We start from the raw sequence: 15,852 nt of genomic DNA on the forward strand, positions 1-15,852 counted from the left end.
AGAGAGAGGCAGAGACACAGGCAGAGGGAGAAGCAGGCTCCATGCAGGGAGCCCGATGCGGGACTCGATCCTGGGACTTCAGGATCATGCCCTGGGCCAAAGGCAGGCGCTAAACCACTGAGCCACCCAGGGATCCCCGAGGTTCATTTTTAAAAGGTTTCTTAGCGGGCAGCCCATGTGGCTCAGTGGTTTAGTGCCGCCTTCAGCCTGGGGCCTGATCCTGGAGACCTGGGATCGAGATCGAGTCCCACATCAGGCTCCCTGCATGGAGCCTGACTTCTCCCTCTGCCTGTGTCTCTGCCTCTCTCTCTCTCTCTCTCTCAATCTCTCTTTCTCTCTCTCTCTATCTCTGTGTGTGTGTCTCTCATGAAGAAATAAATAAAATCTTAAAAAAAAAGGTTTCTTAGCAATTATGCAGGTGTCAGGTAATTGAAGGGGTCTTAGGTGAAAAGACAAAATAGTTCTAATGTCATCATTGCCACTGTGGATTTTTTAAAGATTATTTATTCACGAGAGATACAGAGAGAGAGGCAGAGACACAGGCAGAGGGAGAAGCAGGCTCCATGCAGGCAGCCTGATGTGGGACTCGATCCTGGGACTCCAGGATCATGCCCTGAGCCAAAGCCAGATGCTCAACCATTGAGCCACCCAGGGGTCCCAACCACTGTGGATTTTTTAAAGGAAGCTTTGTTCCCCTCGCCCCGCTTCTGCATTTAAAAGTCTCTTCTGTGCTGATGAGAGTTGTGATGTTTGTGGGAGGAGGATACATTGCCTGAATAGGGATGGCGATTTTAGGGCCAACTGGGCACAGAAAGCGCCGGGGTTACGTTCTGCGGAGAGAAGCTTGTGTACAATGCAAACATCGGCATGTCAGGTGGTATATGCAGAATGAACGCCAGAGTAGTACAATCATCCATTACAAACCCTCATTCTTTTTTAAAAAAATTTTTAAATTTATTTATGATAGCCACAGAGAGAGAGAGAGAGAGAGAGGCAGAGACACAGGCAGAGGGAGAAGCAGGCTCCATGCACCGGGAGCCCGATGTGGGATTCGATCCCGGGTCTCCAGGATCGCACCCTGGGCCAAAGGCAGGCGTCAAACTGCTGCGCCACCCAGGGATCCCACAAACCCTCATTCTTAAAGCTTAAAGAAATAGAACGGCATGCACAGCCCTGAGTGTCTTTCTTTGGTGCAGGGTGCTCGAGCGAGAGATCCAGACTGTGTAGGGAGGGAGGTGTTCTAGGGCGTGAGGGGTGCACGTGTTCTCAGCCACACAAGCGTGTTCTCTGTATAACACAATGCACGGGGGACATCTTAGACCTTGTGATCCCAGAATGAGCATTCTAAGAGATGGGCCTCTCACCTGGGTAAAAGGTACCAACTCTGCAGCTTCTAGACCAATCCTCGCCTTTCTGAGAGCCTCCGCTGAGGGCGGCCCATCCTTGGGTGGGGTCGCTGGCGAGCTCTGTGTGTCCTGGGCATGAGCTGAGGGAGGTGAGGGCTGCTCTCCTTCCGTGGGACCCCCGGGCTAGCCCAGAATCCCACTATACGGGTGAGGACACTGAGGCCCTAGGACATAAACTATGATCGCAGCCCTCAGCTTGGGGAGAATCTGCGACAGTGGTCTCCTTGTGGAATCTACTCCTCCTTGGGGAAGACTTTCCCTGCCAGCTGAACCCCAGTGGCCAACGGGGTCGGCTTTGGTCCCTTTACCCAAATGGGGTCAGCAGTGGGGTGCTGGGCCAGAGTCTGGGTGCACCTACTGGAAATGAAACTCCAGTTGCCAGGGAAGGCAGTGACAGTGACTTACCGGTGCTTTCTGGGGTGCCTCCATATGTAGGACAAGTGGGTGCAGGGTCCCTCACCTTCTCCAGGGGAGGCAGAGACCCACCTCAGATCACTCCTCCACTCCCACCCCGCCAAACACATCCTGTGTTACAAGAGTGTTCTTCAAACTCATTCACCAAGATTACTGTCCAGCATCGGTGAGGGCCTATGCTTAGAGGATTGTTCTGGGTGCAGGATGTCATGTGCTTGGGACACATGCGTGGCTGACTCTCCATGTTCTCAGATTCTACTTCCCTCTGCTTACAGGATGAACACCTGGTCCCTGAGCTCCTTTTTCCACTTCAGGCCAATCTGCTAGGAGTTATCAAGGGAAATCCCCTCTTTTTCTGATGTACTACTCACAAAGCATCATGAGAGCCCCAAGCTTCGAGGGGTCATTGTTGCTGCCATGTGAAGAAAGCCAGCTTAGAAACACGGCCTACATAGAGACAGCAAAGAAGGGGATAGACAAATTTCCAGAAGATACTGAGCACCTGGATCAAGCCATGCCTGATGTTCACATCTGGACTTTGGGATTACATAGCCTAAGCCATTTATTAAAGATTTTATTTATTCATGAGAGACACAGAGAGAGAGAGACAGAGACACAGGTAGAGGGAGGAAGCAGGCTCCCGCTAGGGAAGCCCAATGCAGGCCTCGATCCCAGGACCCCGGGATCATGCTCTGAGCCGAAGGCAGACGCTCAACCACTGAGCCACCCAGGCGTCCCACCCAAGCCATTTTGAATTTGGCTTCAGCCCATCGCAAGATAAAATATCCTGACCGTTGCCTGATGGATCTCCCTGTCAGCACAGAGTCAATTCAATAGTCATGTGGTAATAGCAGACGATATGCAGGGAGGAGAGAGTGTAGTCCTTGGATCAGGGGTGGGAATGGCAGAGGAGCTGGCCGTGGTTGTGCCCCCTGGGCTCAGGGACCTCTGGGCCTGAGGGTTCCATTCCTCCTTTGGTTTTGCCCACACACTGACCCTGTTCCAGCTGTGAACATGCACAAGGTGTGGTTTCTAGAATGGCAGCTGGTTTGTCTCCTGCTCCTCGTAGCTGGCTGAAATTCAATCCACTGAAGTCACTAGAACTCGAACCCAACTGGTACTGTTCTGTGAAGCTGGGACGCCATCCCCAACTCACACTCATGTACATGCGTAGGTGTGTACATGTGCATGTACATTACTGTGTGTGTAATCATATGTATTCAAGTTTCTGTGTCTCTGTGTCTCCATCTGTCTATCTCCATGTCTCTCTATCTCTGTCTATATCTCTCTACCTCTGTCTCTGTCTCTATGAAAGGCAATGTCTTTTTTCCCCTTTTTTTTGAAAAGATTTTATTTCTTTATTTGAGAGAGAGAGAGAGAGAGAAAACATGAGCAGGGGCGAGGGGCAGAGGGAGAAGCAGACTCCCTGTGGAGTAGGGAGCCCCATGCAGGACTCTATCCCAGGACCCCAGGATCATGACCTGGGGGCTGAAGGTCTTTTTTTTTTTTTTTAAGATTTTGTTTATTATTCATGAGAGACAGAGAGAAAGAGAGAGAGAGAGAGGCAGAAACACAGGCAGAGGGAGAAGCAGGCTCCATGCAGGGAGCCCGAGGCAGGACTCCATCCCGGGACTCAAGGATCACACCCTGAGCCAAAGGTAGACATTTAACCACTGAGCAATCCAGGTGTCCCTTGAACCAAAGGTCTTAATAGACTAAACAACTCAGTTGCCACCCCCGCTCATTTTTTAATCAGATTGGGTTTTATTTTTTATCTTATTTTTTATTTATTTTATTTATTTATTTATTTTAAAGATTTTATTTATTTATTCATGAGAGACACAGAGAGAGGCAGAGACAGAAGCAAACTCCCTGTGGGGAGCCTGATGTGGGACTTGAACCCAGGATCCCGGGATCACACCCTGAGCCAAAGGCAGACGTTCAACCACTGAGCCACCCAGGTGCCCCCAGATTGGGTTTTAGCTGTAAGTTGTATAAGTTCCTTACATATTTTGGATGTTAGCCCTTATTACAAAGATGGTTTGCTTTGTTTCTATTTCTCTGTTGCCTTTTCCTTCTGTTGTTTCTTTGCTGCTCGTCATTGCTTTCAGATCTTCACACGTCTGCTTCTCCACAGGACCCTCCCTCCCTGCCAGCCAGGCCGGCATGTGTCCCGGGCTCGTCCCCACAGCTCTGTCTCTCGGGTGTCCTGACCCTCATCACCCAACAGATACTAGGCCACAAGGAATTTTAGTGAGAAACCATGTGTTCATCACTTTTATCTCCCCCTCAGCCTTATAGTCTTTGCACTTAGTGGATACCCAATACATATATATATATATTTTTTAAATATTTTATTTATTTATTCATGAGAGAGAGAGGGAGAGAGAAAGAGAGGGAGGCAGAGACATAGGCAGAGGGAGAAGCAGGCTCCATTCAGGGAGCCGGACGTAGGACCCGATCCCAGGACTCTGGGCCAAAGGCAGGCACCAATCCGCTGAGCCACCCTGGGATCCCCTACCCCAATACATATTTTATTTATTTATTTTTTTTTTTTTTATTTTTTTTCCAATACATATTTTAAATAAATCGCAGTTTGCATCCATTTCTTTTTTCTTTTTTAAGATTAATTAATTAATTAATTTATGATAGACATAGAGAAAGAGAGAGAGAGAGAGAGAGAGAGGCAGAGACACAGGCAGAGGGAGAAGCAGGCTCCATGCTGGGAGCCTGACGTGAGATTCGATCCCGGGACTCCAGGATTGTGCCCTGGGCCAAAGGCAGGCGCTAAACCGCTGAGCCACCCAGGGATCCCCCATTTCTGAACAATGTAAGAAAGCAAACCTCAGTTTTTAGCCCGTTTTATTTTTTTTTAAGCCCACAAATTCTTATTTTTGATCACTCTCCTTATTCACCACACTTACCTTTAAAAAGACTTAACCTTCCTCAAAATAAAATTTACCCTGGAATGACTAAGGTTTGCTACCAGAAAGAAGATCTTAGTAACACACAAGGGGCTGGGGAGGCAGTTAGGAATTTAAGAACAAGTCACACGATAGGTGGTTCCTTGGAACTAGTACCTGGGTCTATTTTCAAAGTTATCACTTGGATATAGATATTCCTATATTTTTTAAAAGATCAGACTTTACTGTAATGTCCCATCTTACCTACTTATTCCTTAATTTTGAAAGCAGCCTGTTAAGGGAAGATCTCAAAAAAATCTAATTGCCAGGAGTTACAAATGACACAGAGCAGTCGTCCACAGGTGGGAGACAGGAAGGCCTTGGCCCCTTGGGGAGCACGCCTTGCTCTACAGGATCACATGTGAGTGCCCTCTCCTTGATAATTAACTTTCAAAGGGCAGCCTGGGTGGCTCAGCGGTTTAGCGCCACCTTCGGCCCAGGGTGTGATCCTGGAGACCCGGGATCGAGTCCTGCATTGGGCTCCCTGCATGGAGCCTGCTTCTCCCTCTGCCTGTGTCTCTGCCTTTCTCTTTCTCTGTGTGACTATCATAAGTTTAAAAAAAAAATCTTTTTTTTTAAAAATTTTTTAACTTTTATTTATTTATGATAGTCACAGAGAGAGAGAGAGAGGCAGAGACACAGGCAGAGGGAGAAGCAGGCTCCATGCACCGGGAACCCGACGTGGGACTCGATCCCGGGTCTCCAGGATCCCGCCCTGGGCCAAAGGCAGGCGCCAAACCGCTGCGCCACCCAGGGATCCCCCCCCCAAAAAAAAATCTTAAAAAAAGATAATCAACTTTCAGGAAACAGGGCTTCAAAGTTATTTATTTATTTATTTATTTATTTCAAAGTTAAACTAACATGAGTTCTCATCACTGTTTGGCACAAACCAGGCAGCCAGAGATTTTCGCATTGAAAGTTTGGTGCTGGTGAGGAGGACAGGGGAAGGAAGTGGAGGAGGGAGGAGGAAGACAGGGAGGAGGGGGAGGAGGGGGAAAGGGAGAGGAGGAGAGAAGGGTGGTGGTGGTGGTGGAGGAAAGACAAGAGGCAGGAGGGAGCTGGTCTCCCAGTCAAGTCAGCCTCTTGCACATCCGCACTCGAGACCCCATTCCTGCTGCTCGCTGGTCCAGCCTTCTGAACCCAAATGTGCGCATCGTTAGCGTGCTCTGTACTAATCTTTGCAGCGTGGGTTTTACCCTGGTGATTATTCTCATCAGCCCAGAGAGTTCCATTTATTATCTCCTGTTCTTCACAGTTGTCCGCTTTTGCTCCACCTCCTTTGTGATGAGAAACCATGAGCAGATCTCGGGGCTCCCAAGTGCTTACTTTGCCCCTGGCCTATGCGAAGTTCCAGCCCCGGCCTCTGCGCTGACCGGCTGGGCCACTCTTCTGAGCCTCATGCCCATGCGTGTCCAGCGCGTGTCTCCACCAGGGGAGCTGTCACTGTTGTGTAGATCTGATGCGAGATATGTTATTGTTGATACTGCGGGGAGTGTGCTTGGTAAGTTTTTTTTTTTTTTTAAGATTTTATTTATTTATTCATGAGAGACACAGAGAGAGAGAGGCAGAGACGTAGGCTGAGGGAGAAGCAGGCTCCATCCAGGGAGCCCGACGTGGGACTTGATCCTGGGACCAAAGGCAGGCGCTAAACCACTGAGCCACCCACATGTCCCTGTGGGAGTGTACTTGGAAGACGGTGTGGGGAAACGCACGTTTGGGGAAAATTTTATTTTAAGTGTTATTGGTAGATAAGAAATATGTGAGCCCAAATCAAGCAAATGTGACATGGTCAGTTGAAAATAATTCCTCTTGTTCAGCCAGAATGAGGCCCAAGGAAGGAAATTGTCTTTAAGCTGTAACGTTTCTGCAAGCACCAGAGAGTGTGGGTTTGGAGGGTGGACAGCATCGCATTGAGGGTCTAAGTCGTGCTCTAGGGTGGGCTCAGTGAGCTGGAGAACATGCACACACATGCCCTCCCGTTCTCCTGGTGGTGTGGTGGTGGCCAGCACAGATGCCCAGCGTTTGGGATCCACACCACCCTACTTGTCCTCCTGATGACCTTGCTGTGGGAAGGGGATCGGGGCCCCTGGAGAAGGGTTGAGGTGCCAGGATGGGGTGCCAGAGGACCGCTTCCTCTACCGGCCCTCGTCTCTCACCACTGGTACGGAAGGTTAGTCCACCCAGATGGGTGGGGGTATACCGTTGGCTTTGTGTCCTTTACACAGAAGCCTCGGAGGCTCACAGGGGTGTGAGTGGAGCAGACTGGAGCAGGAATGGCTTGTAGAATGTGACCTGCCCCACTGTGTGTTGGGACAGAGCTTTGGTTGCAGGTTGAGTGGAAGGAAGTCTGTCCTCAAGGTCAAAGCAGGCCGTAGCTGTGCTCCACATCTCCTGTCTGGACTCAGTCTCGTTCTCCCTTGATATGACTCTGTGGGCAGCTTAGTGGCCTCTACCTCCCCTCATCCCACCAGGGCATGCACACATGCAAACACATGTACACGTAACACACACATACCCCCACAAACAACACCCATGTCTACATATGCCCAGGTGCACATGTGCATACAGACAGACACACAGGGAACACACGTGTGTACAGATCCCCACACATGCTCAAAGCTACACACAAACACATGCACAAGCCACACACACACACATAAGTACACACATTAACACATACATACAAGTGCACACACACAGGTGTCAGAGTTGGCCTCGGGTCCAATACATTCTTACCCATCAAATCCTCCATTCTTCTGAGGGACTTGCACAGCTAATGGGGTGGCATGCTCTGCCCTCCACACCTCAGTGATCGTCAGTGACCCCCACCCACAGCCATGTTGCTGACTTGCTGCCACCTGGCACTGCCAGTTCTGGTCCTGACAGCACGGCCACCGAGGCGGATGCACAAGACCCAGGCGTGGAGCAGCATTGGCCGAGGGTGCTGGCTCCAAGAAGGCAGGGAGCCCGCATGTGCTGGAAGCTTCACCATCTCACGGCACCAGCCACGATCCGGATCGTGGAGAGCCAGGGGACCAAGCTGTACACCCCAGGTGACTCAGAAACCCTCCGTCTTTCTATGCAATCTGCCCACTTACTGTTGCATGTCGGCGTTACACAACACTTTTGGTTCATGAAATTAATGTGATTTTCAATAAGATGCCGTATCCCACATTAAATATTTTCGAGAATGGTAGGAAGAGAAACATGCACCAAATCACTGAATAACGTGAAAGACAGTAAGATTTCAAGGGCTGAGTTGTAATGAATGAATGAATGGAAACGTTTATCACGTGCCCACAGTTTATTTTCCAGATTGTGTGCCCATTTTTCTCGGCTACCTCATTTTACAGTTCCTGGGGTTTCTTGTTATGTTATTGATTCTCAGTATATATAATCTTGTCCACACATCTTCATTTCCAAACTAGGTTAAAATCCCCATTAGGACATAGATAGTGGTCTCTGTCTCTCTTCATTCCGAACTCCAATAAAAAAATATACAAAAAAATCCTTTTTTTAAAAAAAAGATTTTATTTATTTATTCATGAGAGACACACAGAGAGAGGAAGAGGCACAGGCAGAGGCAGAAGCAGGCTCCAGCAGGAGGCCCGATGCAGGACTCGATCCCAGGACTCCAGGATCACACCCTGACCCAAAGGCAGATGCTCAACCGCTGAGCCACCCAGGCATTCCTAAAAAATTTATTTATTTGAGAAAGAGCATGAGAGAGTAAGCAGGACTGGGGAGAGGGAGAAGGAGAAGCAGGTTCCCTGCTCAGCAGGGACTCCATCCCAGGACCCCAGGATCCTGACCTGAGCTGAAGGCAGATGCTTCACCCACTGAGCACCCAGGTGCCCCTCTGAGAAAATCTTTTGGTACATGATCTTGTTGGATACTTTACTTTGTCTCATTCAAGGAATTTCTCAGTGGATAAACTATTCTAAGTGTTGAGAAGTGCTTTGTTCAGTGACGACACAGATGGAGATGAGATGTGTGTAGTCATCTCCATCTGTGTAGTCTCTGAACAAAGCACTTCTCAGCATCTTCGACAGTGAAATGAAAATACTAGACACCAGATCTCATAGGATTTCAGTCTCTAGGAGTCAAGGACGGGACTGCCTCCTTGCACAGACGTGTGGCCGCCTATCTTGCCTCCTTAAGGGTGGATTTCCAAGGCTGGGATGAGAACGTGGGATAGATTTAGCACCACCTACCATCCAAGACGTGCGGACTCAGAATAGCTCACAGTCTGACTCACTCGTTGTTCACGAGGTGACAAGAGCAGCAGGGCGCCCCTGTTGCCTGTGACTCTGAGCCTTCCTGTATCCTCCATGATTCTGGAGTATTCTAGAACCAAAAGGAAAAGCAGAAGGACACACATGAGAGAAGACGCTATTTCACAGATGGTCATTTATAGCCAGCATCTCCTCGTGTCTTCTTTTTAAAAACTGAGGTAGAAGATCCTACTGGTGCAGCACAGGGCATTTGACAGCCAGAGGGACGCCGCTGGCAGGTACAGGGAGAGCTCAAGGAGCTGGCCCCAAAGTCCACTGACTCCTCTTATAGATCTCTGTCTCTCATGAATAAAGAAATAAAGTCTTAAAAAAATAAAACAGACTTTATTTTTTTTAAGATTTTATTTATCTATTCATGAGACACACACACACACACACACACACACACACACACAGAGGCAGAGACACAGGCAGAGGGAGAAGCAGGATCCGTGCAGGGAACCTGATGTGGGACCCGATCCCAGGTCTCTAGGATCACGCCCTGGGCTGAAGGCAGGTGCTAAACCACTGAGCCACCTGGGCTGCCCTAAACTTTATTTTTTTAAAGTAGTTTTAGGTTCACAGCAAAATTGAGGGGAGGATGCAGAGCTTTCTTGTGTACCCCCTGCCCACCCTCTTCACGCCCATGGTCAACCTCCCACCAGATGGAATGTTTGTGCCAACCCAGGAACCCACACGCACACGCCATCCTCACCCAGAGCCACACTTCACCACAGGGTCACTCTTGGGTTGTACGGAGGTAAAGTGATGTGAATGGAGACAGAGATGGGAAATCACATTTTGCTCTAATGCGTGGAATCTCGCCACACATACTCGGAGCGTAGGAAGAGGAAGGGTGGTTTGTGTGTTTCTTTAAGCAACTCTCCGACATACAAACTTTCCTGGGGATGAGTGAATTTTCTGGCTCGAAGAACACGGTTCACGTTTGTTCTGCTTTATCCGTGGGGAGCAGCTGACGGTCAGCAGAGGGGCTGCTGCTTCCAAGGTGGCTGCGCTGCTCTGAGGAGGTGGCGTCGGCGTCGGGGGCGGCTGCTGCCCCGTAGGCCACTCGGAACCCGCAGCGGAGCCTGTCCCTAACTGAGCTGCTTCGGGCTAGAGACCTGTGCTTGCACCTGTCTGGGAAGACCCCGACTGCGTGCTGAGCGGCAGCTTCCCGGGGGAAGGGTTGCCGTTGCCTCTCCAGGACCCGCTTTGCTCCTGCACCGGGTGAAAAATGGGAGGCCCCTGGGGGCCCAACAGAGAGACGAACCCGGAGTGCTTCCAGGGAAACGGGATCATGTTGCAGGACTATCCTGTGGCCTCCTGCTCCATCTCTGAGGCACCCCCGACTCCTCTGCATCTGTGGGGCTCATGAAGATGCTCCTTCCTCCCAATGCACGTGGTGGCTGTGAGGACACCTGGGCCCCGCTGGAGGCCACTGCTGCCCAAACCACACTCTGCACGTGAGGCCGTGCTGCTGCCACCACGGCCGTGACATGCAGGTCCCTGGCCCCACACTCACAACGTTTCTCGAAGCGTGCATCCCATGATAGGTCCCCGTCCACCTGTCCATCTCGTCTGGGAGCGCCGATGGCCCGTCAGCTTCTGGCCAGGAGCAGCATTTATGTGTTTATTTCTATCCTGTCACCTAGACAGGTGCTCAGTAAATGACTACTGGTCCCCAGGCGGCTTCAGAATATGATCTGACCCTATCCTAGTGGCCAGGCCTCCCGAGCGGCCCACTTGCTGTCTTGAATACGAGCTCCGTGACGTGGGACCTGGGTATTCTGTCCATCACTGCATCCCCGTGGCCTAGACCGGCACCATCCAACGTGGAAGCCATCTGCCACGCGCAGCCACCGAAAGTGGAATTCAAATTTATTAAAGTTGGGGTGCCTGGATGGTTCGGTTGTTTGAGCGTCTGCCTTTGGCTCAGGTCATGGTCTTGGGGTCCTGGGATCGAGTCCCACATCGGGCACTTTGCACAGCGGGGAGCCTGCTTCTCCCTCTCCCTCTGCCTGCCACTCTGCCTACTTGTGCTTGCTCTCTTTGTTAAATAAATTAAAAATAAAACAACAACAACAAAAAACAAACCAAAATCACTGAAGTGGAATAAGAGTAAAGAATCAGTTCCTTGGTCATCTAGGTTGCATTTCACACATGGCCACCAGCCTGGACAGCACAGTCACAAAATATTCCCGCCACCTAGATGGTTTCCGTGGACATCGCTGGTCTTCAACAGATGCTGGGGACCCGGCGCCTGGATGGTGACCGGCCCCATGCCCCTCTAAGAAGAGATGCTGTAGCCCTTTCCAGCTTTCTTTATGTCAGGATGGATGGTCCAGGTACAGTGGAATCCACACCACTAATGTGTGTCGGCACAACCCTCCAGGGGGAAGGCACGGGGTGCGCCGAACAAAAGGGAACTGACATCACTCTCCAGGCCCGAGCTGCTAGCCCAGTAAATCTAGTCTCCACATCTCTGTAAAATATGTAGATTATAAGTTGATTCTATTTCGATTTAATCATTTAAAAATTTCTAAACTTACAGGATTTCCCACTTGCTTAAATATCGGTTTCACACCTTGGTGCAGACCCATGTTTCCTGGTGTCCACTCAGTGAGGAAGCCCCTACCTCACTCACGAGGACTGAGAGGGCGTTGGGCCCAACTCTCTGCCTAAATGGTGCAAACAGCTGGAAACCCTCCTTCTGGGAGCCATGCACACAGTGGCTGGGCAGAAATGGAGGACGTGGGTGAAGCATGCTCACGGGTATCTAATTCCTACCTTAACCATGGATTAGACCAAAGCATAGAGCTCTACATTTGTGACATATTGATGAATTTTCCCTTGAAAAAAGATAAAGTATCTCCCCGTGGTCATTTTAGCAGCCAGACATCCAAGGTGGAAGGGCCTCTCTTCGGGCCCTCAGAATGAAGGAAGCACTCGGACTCCCTTCCCAGGCCTGGGGAGGACGTCCTCAAGTCCATCCCAGGTGTTCCTAGGAACTCCTCAAGGGTCGCTCAGATGCCACCTGCCTTGGGGAGCCTGTCCCCAATGCTCTCACACTGCACTGGCAGCCCTTGCCCTCTCTCTGTGTCGACCGATCTTGCTCTTTCCCCCGTCATACTGTGTGGCTCACACCGATGCCGGGTCCTGGTTGTGAAGTTTGCAGGCTGACTGCACAGCCACAGCTGTGTGATGCTTGCATCTCCCCCCGGGGGGGACGCACTCCCCTTGGCCGGGCCAGGGTCGGTGGTCAGAGTCGTCGGAGATTCCTCCACAGGGGCCTCTGTCTGGTTGGGACATTGGCTGGTTTCTCCTCAAGTGACACTCTCCCTGCAAGCCTATGAGCACAAGGTCCATGGTGCCCGTTCTTCTGGGGTCCTGCTCTAAGGAATGAGCAGAAGCTGTTGGCGGGAAGCCGTGTGCAGCAGAGAACAGTGAGGCTGACATCCACAGAGACCTAGGACAAGAAGAGGGAGGAGAGGGTGGATGGAGGGGCGGGGTGGAGGGAGGAGGGACAGGTATGGGCAGAAAGCAAACCATTTTTTTCTAAAGATTTTATTTATTTATTCACGAGAGACACACAGGGAGAGGCAGAGACACAGGGAGAGGGAGAAGCAGGCTCCTGCAAGGAGCCCGATGTGGAGCTCGATTCTGGGACCCCGGGATCATACCCTGAGCCAAAGGCAGATGCTCAACCACTGAGCCACCCAGGTGTCCCACTTTGTTTGGATTTTGACCCATAACATCTCCCAAAAGAAATTCGAATGGTAGAACGGATACATTGCCTACAAGTTATATGTAAATACCCGGCTTTATAACTTAGCAGGAGCAGAAAGCCCTCAGCTGTGCCGTGGATTCTACCTGGGTGCACGTCCACGCAGAGCCGTGAGCAGTGCTGTCTCTGCACCTCCATATCAGGTGAGTGGTGGGCACACGCTCGTGTGAGGTAGGAGTGCGCGGGCTCAGGAATCACCGACCGGGTCCCCCAATTCTGTGTTCCCTTACGTAGGCCTGGATACCTGGTCTACGGCTCTGATGACCCCCGAGAGCGCCATGCACACCCTCCTGGGCATGCACTTCCACGGGCTGGTGGGGCTACCATCACACCTAGCTTCATGGCTCACAGTCTGCAGGGCGTCAAGGCTGAGAAGGGGCCAGCTCCCGGGAGCAGACGGGGTGTGGAGCGTGCCAGGGGATGGGATCGCAGACTTCCAGCTCTGGGATTAGTGGGCAGTCCTTGGCTGTGTACTCGAATGGAGCACTGAGCGTGGACGTGCCAGGACCCAGGTAACCGTGTGTCACTGCACTTGCCGGGTGCGACTCGTGTGACATATTCTAAACCCTCACAGTGGGTGCCTGAAATATACTCTATATTTGCCGATCAGACCTCAAGAAAGCTGGGGAAAGCCTTACAACACAGTCAGCTTTACTTTTATTTTTTTTAAGATTTTATTTATTTATTCATGAGAGACACAGAGAGAGAGGCAGAGACACAGACAGAGGGAGAAGCAGGCTCCATGCAGGGAGCCCGACGTGGGACTCTATCCTGGGTCTCCAGGATCAGGGTCATGCCCCGGGCCGCAGGTGGCACTAGACCGCTGAGCCACCCCAGCACCCCAACACAGTTTTACCATCACTCCCTTACTCAGCTCTGGGATGGGGATGGATTTAGGGTTGGCAGCTGAGGAGGGAGATGGACGGGGAGGTCCTGGGGTCAGCCAGGCACAGGGAAAACACCTGTGTCCAGCCGCCTGTTCACCTCCCTCCACCTGCAGAACCTGTTCTCTGTACCCCGTGTGTCAGTTTTGTGTGAATGTTCATGGAGATCCCTTCGTATTTACGAGGAACACATCCCAGAAGAATATTGTTAAAGGTGAGTCCTCTGATCGCATGGACAGCTGTCCCCAGACCCAGCACAGCTGATGGCTCTGTGACCCTTCTAGGCCCTTGCACGACTGGGAGCCTGCCTCCCCACCCCCTCCCCACATTCACGCCTCCCAGCTGACAGTGATCAGTGGGGTCTCTCCTGAATTGCTGCTTCCACACACACTCAAGTCCTCAGGAGCGCCACGGATCAAGTGACATATCACAGTTGCTGTGCAGAAAAAGTCTTTAACCGAATGGCTTCACAGTGCACTTGGTTTGGATATGTCACTGGGGCCTCAACGACCCTTCTGGGGTTGCGGTTTATCACTGGACTGCCTGACACATGCGCTCCCCTTTCGCTGTCCAAGAGCTGCCTTTGATAGCTATTTGGGAAGGGAAGGGAAAGCTCTCAGGACGGTCCTTCGTGCAGTGGAGGTAAGTGTGCCCTCGACCCTCTGCATCGGCCACCCACACCTGGTACTCCAGAGGCTCCCTGACCCTCCTGGGACATGGGTGGAGATGGTCCACATGTGTGAGGACGGACGTGGATAACCGAGGCCAGCCTTCCTGACCTTGGCATGCCCTGGGGGCTCCTTGGAACACCCGCCATCTATTGAGCCACAGATTCAGTGGCATACGGTCCGCCAACCAGATTCCAGCCCAGGACATCCAGAGAAAGTTCTGTGGGACTTTGCAAAATCCTGAGCTGCGTACATCGCTCCATAGCCACTCATCCAGGGGCCTCCCTGGCGTGTGGACTGGAAGGTCCTGGAGGGAGAACACGTGTCAGGTGGGGATCTTCCCGTCTAATGCTCACATCCTGCAGCTGGGGAAACGAAGGCCCAGGAGGCCGAGCCCCCAGCTCCATCCATCCCGGCGTGCAGTGTGGCTGTGGATTGTGGGTTGAGCTCCAGGGTTTCCTGCTCCTGCGGCAAATGACTTGCCTACAAGAGGGGTTTATCCTCATAGGGAACATGTCTGGGGCAGCTCAGCCATCGTGCCTTGCAGAATAAAATGTGTGTATTACTGTGCGGAGAAGTCTGACCACCGACATGCCATTGGAAGCCCCTCATCGGCTCCCCGCTGTAGCACCTGCGGACTCTTGCCCGGGCAGCCTGCACCGCGGGGGTTACAGACTCTCCCCCTGTGCCACACTTCCAGGGTGTGACCTTAATATTCTCGTTGGAGGCGTCAGAAACCACATGGGAACTGCCACGGAAATGCAGGACAAGCAGAAGGACAGCAGATCTTCACGACTCATGGGTCTGTACACACAAAAATTTTAAAACAAGGAAAACTTGTCAAACTATATACATTGACTATGTACAGCCTTTTGTGTCATACAGCAGGAGTTTTTACTGAGGTATAATTGACAACAATATATATATTGTCAATATTGTCAACAATATATATTGTTGGTATATATATTGACAACAGTTTCGGGGGTACAGTGTGATCCCATATTTGTGTATAATGTGGCACCACTGGTCTCGTTAGCATCACCATACAGAAGACATTCTTTCCAGCCGTGAGAACAAAAAAGATCTTTCTTAGCAACTTTCAAACACAAATACTACCCTTGATCTTAGCCAAAAGGCCAAGGAGTGATCAAACACAAATACTGGGCAGCCCCGGTGGCTGGGCAGTTTAGTGCCATCTTCAGCCCAGGGTGTGATCCTGGAGACCCGGGATCAAGTCCCACGTCAGGCTCCCTGCATGGAGCCTGCTCCTCCCCATGCCTGTGTCTCTGCCTGTCTCTCTCTCCGTGTGTCTCTCACGAATAAATAAACAAAATCTTAAAAAAAACAAAACAAAACACAAATACTGACTCTAGCCACCATTGCGTCCCCAGGGAACTGACAGTTTGCACTTTCACCCCTCACCTGTGTCACACCCCATACCCCCCTGCCACCATTACCT

At 51.1% G+C, this 15,852-nt stretch overlaps 1 pseudogene; it reads right to left on the reverse strand.

Moving 5' to 3' along the window:
- Nucleotides 1-15,373: 15,373 nt before the first annotated feature.
- On the reverse strand, nucleotides 15,374-15,541 carry LOC119865999 (annotated as a pseudogene).
- Between the last annotated feature and the right edge of the window lie 311 nt (nucleotides 15,542-15,852).

The sequence above is a fragment of the Canis lupus genome, chromosome 25 (assembly GCF_011100685.1).
Source record: "Canis lupus familiaris isolate Mischka breed German Shepherd chromosome 25, alternate assembly UU_Cfam_GSD_1.0, whole genome shotgun sequence".
NCBI classification, from domain to species: domain Eukaryota; kingdom Metazoa; phylum Chordata; class Mammalia; order Carnivora; family Canidae; genus Canis; species Canis lupus.